The sequence below is a fragment of the Sceloporus undulatus genome, chromosome 4, assembly GCF_019175285.1.
Source record: "Sceloporus undulatus isolate JIND9_A2432 ecotype Alabama chromosome 4, SceUnd_v1.1, whole genome shotgun sequence".
NCBI lineage: Eukaryota > Metazoa > Chordata > Lepidosauria > Squamata > Phrynosomatidae > Sceloporus > Sceloporus undulatus.
This window is the reverse complement of record NC_056525.1, coordinates 249,701,221-249,708,477: the sequence shown is the minus strand read 5'-3', so window position 1 is coordinate 249,708,477 and position 7,257 is coordinate 249,701,221. Positions and strand designations below refer to the sequence as shown.

Below are 7,257 nucleotides of genomic sequence, written 5' to 3'. Positions count from 1 at the left end.
ATACATATACGCATGCACAGATCCAGATATATACAAACAAAATAACCTGCAAATCCAAGACAACGCACACACATGAAAGCAGACGAATATATATACACACATGTAGTCAGTTTTGTCCCAGTGTATAGATATGAATATGTGTGTGTAACTGTAGTCAAAATAAAATTAAATCTCAAAAATACACATACATACATATATACCTGTACATGTGTGTGTGTGTGTGTGTGTGTGTGTGTATATATATATATATATATGCATGTGTGTACAGAGACATAATTGTATCTACGCAGAGAAACACATGCTTGTATACATGCAACTAACTAAACACACAACCACACATATATGGATATGGAAGCATATGTATGTGTGTGCATGTGTATATTGACAAACATAAGAACACACACACACACATATATATATATGCATGTATACCAACAAACGTATAGAAACTTGCATATATATATATATATATATATACACATACATATACATGGAAAACACAGATGTGTGTGTAGATGCACATGCACACACACACACATATATATGCACATATATATGTGAATGCATATGCATATGTACCCATGCGTATAGGCATGTTTATGTATATGTAAGTTTATTATATGCACACACAGATATAGACATATCTGTATATTCACATTCACGCGCATACATACCTATATATATTCCCAAAAATGAGTTGCCCTAGAAACACACATCCTCCTCCATCATAGCGGCCGGGAAGGGGGTTGGACTGGATGGCCCCTGTGGTCTCTTCCAACTCTATGATTTTATGATTCTAGACACTATACTTTTATTGATGCAACCTAAAACCGCATTGGCCTTTTTAGCTGTTGCATCACACTGTTGACTCATGTTCAACTTGTGGTCTACTCGGACTCCTAGATCTCTTTCACATGTACTTTCATTCAGCCAGGTGGCACCCATAATCCTATATCTGTGCATTTCATTTTTCTGCCCTAAGTGCAATACCTTACGTTTCTCCGTGTTGAATTTCATTTTGTTTGCTTTGGCCCAGCTTTCTAGTCTATTCAGGTCATTTTGAATCTTGATCCTGTCCTCTGGAGTACTAGCTATTCCCCCTAATTTGGTGTCATCTGCAAATTTGATAAGTATGCTCCCAATTCTGTCATCCAGGTCATTGATAAAGATGTTGAATAACACTGGGCCCAGGACAGAGCCCCACTGGACACCCCACTGGTCACTTCCCTCCAGGATGAAAAGGAGCCATTGTTGAGCAGCCTTTGGGTTCGGTCGGTCAACCAATTACAGATCCACGTAACAGTGACCTGTGTAGTAGACAGTTCCGCTATGCGTAGTTTCGCATCAAGCAAATCGCAACTTTTGCGCAATTATAGCACTAACATAAAGTTATGGGGGAATGACGGAAAAGCAAGCAATGTGGTAAGACATCGCACAAAACAGTAATTTCACAACGTTCTTTACACTTCCTTAGCGCAATTGCAGGGTCCAAAACTTGAGTCTGATAAACTCCTTAGAAAACTGCTTTCGCTAACCATAGATTTTGGAAGCAGGAAAGGACTTAAAACTGGGCATTCCCTCTCTGCAAAGGTTTAATTCCCCACCCCTGAAAAAACTCTTGATGCATTTCAAACCCTTTCTTGGTAGCAGACATTCTCAAAATAAAGGTCTCACTATATATATATATATATATCTCAATAGCCAAAAGGACTTTAGCATTCTTGATCATTTCAGTGGGAAATATTTCAGGAGAAATGATTTTGCCCAAAAGGTGAGACAGAAACTGCTCTGGAACGGCTGACTTTCCCTTATTTTGGATTCCGGATGCTGCAAAGGCATTTATATCCCGCCCTTCAGCCCTAAAGGCTATCAGAGCGGACTTGGTCGTTCCCTCTCTGCTAATGTTTCTTCTCCTCCGACCCCTGAAAAACTCTTGTTGGATTGTCATTTATGAGAGCTTCTATGGCAGAAGAATGGGTTATGAATACTTTAAATGAAGGCATGAATTCCCCAGAAGTTGCTTTGCTTCCCAAAGACTTCAGTATCTCTCTTGTCAAGAACTGGCTCAGAAACTGACTTTGCTTATAGCAGATTTTAAACTTGATCTTAGCCAAAAGGCTGAGAAGCAATTGTGATTGCTTACTGCAGATTTTGGAAATGGCAAAGGACTCGCCATTAGCCATTCCCTCTCTGCAAATGTTTCCTGCCCTCAGGCTGACTTTGACTCCTGGCCACCTGTGGATGAGACCCCTCTAAGAACCCCTATCTTCCGCTATGGGTCCATGCCAACTGAGTCCATCCATCTGGCATGTGGCCTTCCCCTCTTTCTGCTTCCCTCCACCTTTCCTAGCACTACTCTCTTTTCCAGGGACCTATGCCTTCTCATTAAAGTATGTCACTCTCAATTTGATATTTCTTTAAAAAACAACCTCTTTTACTATCTTCCAAGATTGCATTTCCCAGCAACCCCTTCTTGGCAAGAGCTGGGCCCAGAGACCCCTCGGTGGGCTTCTCTGCCTGGACAGAGGGACCCCCTCCTCCAGCCCCATGGATCCCACTCGCCCTCCATCCCTAAAAGAGACCCGGAGCCCAATTGGCCTTCAAAGCCAGCAGCTTTTATTCCTGGGGAGAAGGGAGGGGGAGGCACTGGGAAAAGAGGGGAGGGGGCCAGAGGGACTCGGCCGGTTCTTCACCTGCTGGCTATGGGCATCCTGAGCATGGAGCCTCCTACAGCAATGGAGGGACCTTCAAATGCAAGGAAACATTCTCTGTGGAGAGAGGAGACAAAGGGGAAGCATGAGAGGGGCATGGAGGGTCCTCATCCTTCCAACCCCAGGGATGACAAGCATGGAACCTTCACACCTGAGCATGAAGGAAGACCCTGCCAAGGCAAAGAGTCCAGGGAGGCTCCGCTTGGGGTGCAGGGCTGGACTCACCTCACAGATGACCAGTTCTCCTGGGGAGAGAGAGGCGGCCATCTCCTCCAAATCGGTAGCAGCCTCCTCCATGGCAGCAAGGCACATCAGTTCGGCCATCTGTGAGGCAGGCATCATCATCGCCATCTCACTGGAAGACAGAAGGGGAAGAAGAAAATGGCAGATGGCCAAGGAGGGGTCCCTAGCCCAAGGGGGGGCACTGCTTGGACTGGGGAACCGTGAGCCCCAAGACCTGGGAAGTGGACCAAAGGCAGCAAGGTTGACCAGGAGGCTCTGAGTCCAATGTCCAGCCAGAGAAGCCCCAGAGGGGGGGTGGGGGGGGGGGGTCTGTCATTGGATGGGGGCAACAGGAGAGCAAGATAGGAATTCTGCACCCTCCGACATGGAAGTTTCCTCCAGATCCCAAAGTCTAATATTGCAGAGAGAGAGAGAGAGAGAGAGAGAGAGAGAGAAAGATTGGAAATCCTTCCCCTGGGCCCCTTCTTTTTCCTCCTCTCTTTGCTATGCCAGACTCCCCAGGGTCCCTTCAGCCTCGACTGTAATCCTCATTTAAATCTCTGCAAGGCTAGAAATGGGGACTGAAGGCCAATGTCCCGGATGAGGAGCCACCCTTCCTTAGGGGGGGCCCTTTCCCCCCAATAAGACCCCCAGAGCAGCTACACTCTCAGAAGACTCACCAGCCTGGTTCCTCCATGACCTCCATGACGCAGACCTCCATCCTGGCAGCTGGAAGAGTGAGCAATGCCCTGGCAGCTGCAGGAGGACCTTAATATGGGGCTGGAGAGCCAGGACTCCCTCCCAGCCCCTCCCTGGGCACCCAAGGGCCACCCCATTCCTTGCTGGGCACCTGGAGAGAGGCAGCTTCCCAACCAAGGCAGGAGCCAACCCATTCTCTCAAACAGGTGAGGTGATCCCTGGGCATGGGAGCCCAGCCAGCCACAGCTTGCCAGGTAGAGGTTGGCCATTGCCCAAAGGCCAACTTGTCCCTGAGAAGCAGGAATTGCTGGCCCAGCAACACACCCACGGGCAGCGCCAGGCAAAGGGAGATCAGGCTGACTGGCAACATTGGTGGGTGAATGGCAGGGGCAGCCACAGGTCCATACCCAGACTTCCCCGTCTTGGACTGCACTCCCCAGAATCCTGGGCCATTGGCCTGCCTGGCTGGGGCTTCTGGAGTATTAGCATCAATGCTTGTTTTGTAGACCTTTAGCCAAAAGTATAGTAAAGTGGAATTTACTTAGCTCAAATTGAGAGGGGGGTCGGCTACAAGACCCTGCGAAGAGAACGTCTCCCATCTGTAGACCAAGAGGGCAGTGATCCAAGAAATGATGCAGAGGCAGAATTCTCTAATTGAAGTATTATTTTTATTGATAAATCGCACAGCAATTCACTATCATAGAATCATAGAGTTGGAAGAGACCGCAAGGGCCATCCAGTCCAACCATTCTGCCTGCAGGAATCCAGTCAAAGCATCCCTGACAGATGGCCATCCAGCCTCTCTTTAAAGACCTCAAGAGGGAACTCCACTACACTCCGAGGAAGAGTGGCATCACGTCGAACAGCCCTTACTCTCAGGAAGTTCCCCTAATTTAGGTGGAATCTCTTTCCCTCAGCTTGCATCCATTGTTCTGGTCCTGTTCTCTGGAGCAGAAAACAAGCTTGCTCCTCCTCAATATGACTTCCTTTCAAAATTTAAACAGGGCTATCAATCCACTCACCTCTAACCTTCCTTCTCCAGGCTAAACATCCCCAGCTCCCTAAGTCCTTCCTCATAGGGCTTCATGGTTTCCAGACTTCACCATTTTAGTCGCCCTCTTTGGACACATGGCTCCAGTTTCTCAATGTCCTTTTTGAATTGTTTTGCCCAGAACTGGACACAATATTCCAGGTGGGGCCTGACCAGAGCAGAATATAGTGGCACTATTACTTCCTTGACTAGACGTTATACTTCTATTGATGCACCCTAATATCGCATTGGCCTTGTTAGCTGCCGCATCCACTGTTGACTCATGTTCAACTGTGGTCTACTTGGACTCCTAGATCCCTTTCTCATACCCTTCATTCATCAAAGTGCAGGAAATCAGGGCTTAGCTCAGAGTAGATTGTTAAGGCAAAACTAAGGGTGATACTTACTATGGATGGAGCTGCTTCCAGAGTCCAATAGGGTGAAGTGGCATTTCAAGAGTGTTGGTGACGGAAGTGCCAGAGCTAGATTAGAGATCACAGTGGCATAATGTCCCCATGAAATCCAAACTAGCCACTAAGGGGAGATTTCCAGGGGTTTATAGGGCTAAAACTAGCCGCAGGGCAAGGTGTTAGATTGTATGGGGCCAGGTAACCTGGCCTGGCAATTTCCGAGTGAATGGGAATGGGATTAAATCATAAGCCAGTTCATCAGATGAGATGCCAGCAATCATTGCCCATTCTTCTGAGGATGGAGGTGATGATATCCATTTGCAACTCCCAAATGCTTTCCTGCCTTGGGATGGCATCTTCCAGTGGCCCTGGAATGCCCATACACACACAACAATCAGGAAAATGCACTTTGGCTAACAGATCTGTGTTTTCTTCTTGAAAAGGGCATGTGTGTTGTGTGTTTTCTAGCAGGAACATTGGTGTATATCTCTATGGCATTTGGTCATGTCCTTGTGAAGAGGTCACTTTCCATTCCCTTCCCTTTCTGGGGTCAGTAAACTTTATTGCCCTTTGTTCACTCTCTTCCTCTCTCTGCTCTCACCAGGAAGGAACAGAAGCCAGATTCTGCTACTAAAGATGGTTTCTCTTCTTCTTACTTACACTCATGAGAGTCTTCTTCTGCCAAGTACAGTTTTCTTCTGAGTAGTTACTTTTGTAGAACCTAGATGGAGCAATAAGTAAGTCTCTTTTTTGCCATACACAATGTATCTTGTTTATTTGCCAGAAGCTCAGATCCAGTAGATTTTAACCAAATTCCTATGGAGTACAGCTTCTTGCTGTTTGTGCTGCTACTGCTAACTTTCTTACCACAAATAACCAAAAACCACAATCATTTTTAACAGTACTCCAATAAGGGCCTTCCCTGGACACTCCAGCTAAGCTGGTACCCGGGACGCTGCTCCCAATGAAGGGTCCCCCTCCAGCCCAAGAAAGCTGCTAGGTTTGGACCTCTTCTCTAGTGCACAGCATAAAAAAGCACAGCACACTTCTTCTGGTTCCTTGGAGCCAAGTATGATGGACTATTGCCACTTGGCTGGCAAGCACTGGAGCTGACCCAGGATACTCTGCTGCCTGAGGCAAAGGAGGAGATGAGCCAGCAAACCTCCACCGATGAGGACAGACAGAGCCTTTCAGGGGCAAACCCAGCCATACTTGGCCCCAGGGGACCCACGCCATGCTTCTTTTAATTGCAGTGCTTCTTTTAATAAATTGTAATTGCAACGCCATTGCATTGTTTTTAAACTTCAAACAATTAATTATCGTTTAATTAAATAATTGTCTTTAATATTAACCGTGTGTCTCTTTTGTGATATTCTACTTGCTCTCATTTGAAAACTGCCTTCAGTGTGATTTGGAGTGGAGGAGGTAGGATAGAAATAAAGGCAACAACCACAATCACACAGAAGGGAACTGAAGTGTGCCTGATTTGACTTCCAATTAGGGTTCAGGGCAGGCTGTGCTCTTGAAAACAGGTCCTCTCACCCAAGAGGCAAGAATGTAAAAGAGTTGGCTGCAGCATCTCTGCTTTTCTTCCAAAGGGGCACAGAAAGCAAACAATATCCCCAGAAAAAGCCAGCTCAGGCACTAATGTTACCCAAATTCGGTTTCTGCACCCCTCCTCTTTGTAATAGAATCATAGAGCTGGAAAGACACTAGGCTTTCCCCCTTCTGCCCTGTAGACTACACAAGCACTCTGACAGATGGCCATCAAGCTCTGTTTAAAGACCTCCAAAAGAAGGAGACTTACTGCTCTCCAAGGCAACGCCTTCCACTCTCAAACAGTTTTACCATCAGGAAGTTCCTCCTAATGTTGAGCGGAATCTCTTTCTGTAGTTTGCATTCATTGTTCAGGGCCCTTTTTCTGGAACAGCAAAAAGAAGCTTGCTCCATCCTCAGTGTGACACGCCTTCAATACTTAAACAGGGCTATCATATCTATCATCATCACCTCTTAACCATCTCTTCTCCAGGCTAAACACCCCAACTGTCAGGAAGTTCTTCCTATACTGAGCTAGAAGCTCTTTTTCTGTAGCTTGTATCCATGGCTTTATTGCTCTGATAGATGACCATCTCAGGAGAAAGACTGTGGAAGTCCACCCAAGTGATCTCCCGGATCTCGGAGTGGC

The 7,257-nt window shown here is 46.6% G+C and overlaps 1 long non-coding RNA gene across 1 annotated transcript; it reads right to left on the bottom strand.

Annotated features, from left to right (window-relative positions):
* Nucleotides 1–2,628: 2,628 nt before the first annotated feature.
* On the bottom strand, nt 2,629–3,805 carry LOC121927937. Its single transcript, XR_006103396.1, has 3 exons — nt 3,614–3,805; nt 2,937–3,066; nt 2,629–2,768 (listed from the first exon to the last, which is right to left on the bottom strand). It is a non-coding gene; the product is annotated as an uncharacterized LOC121927937 (long non-coding RNA).
* Between the last annotated feature and the right edge of the window lie 3,452 nt (nt 3,806–7,257).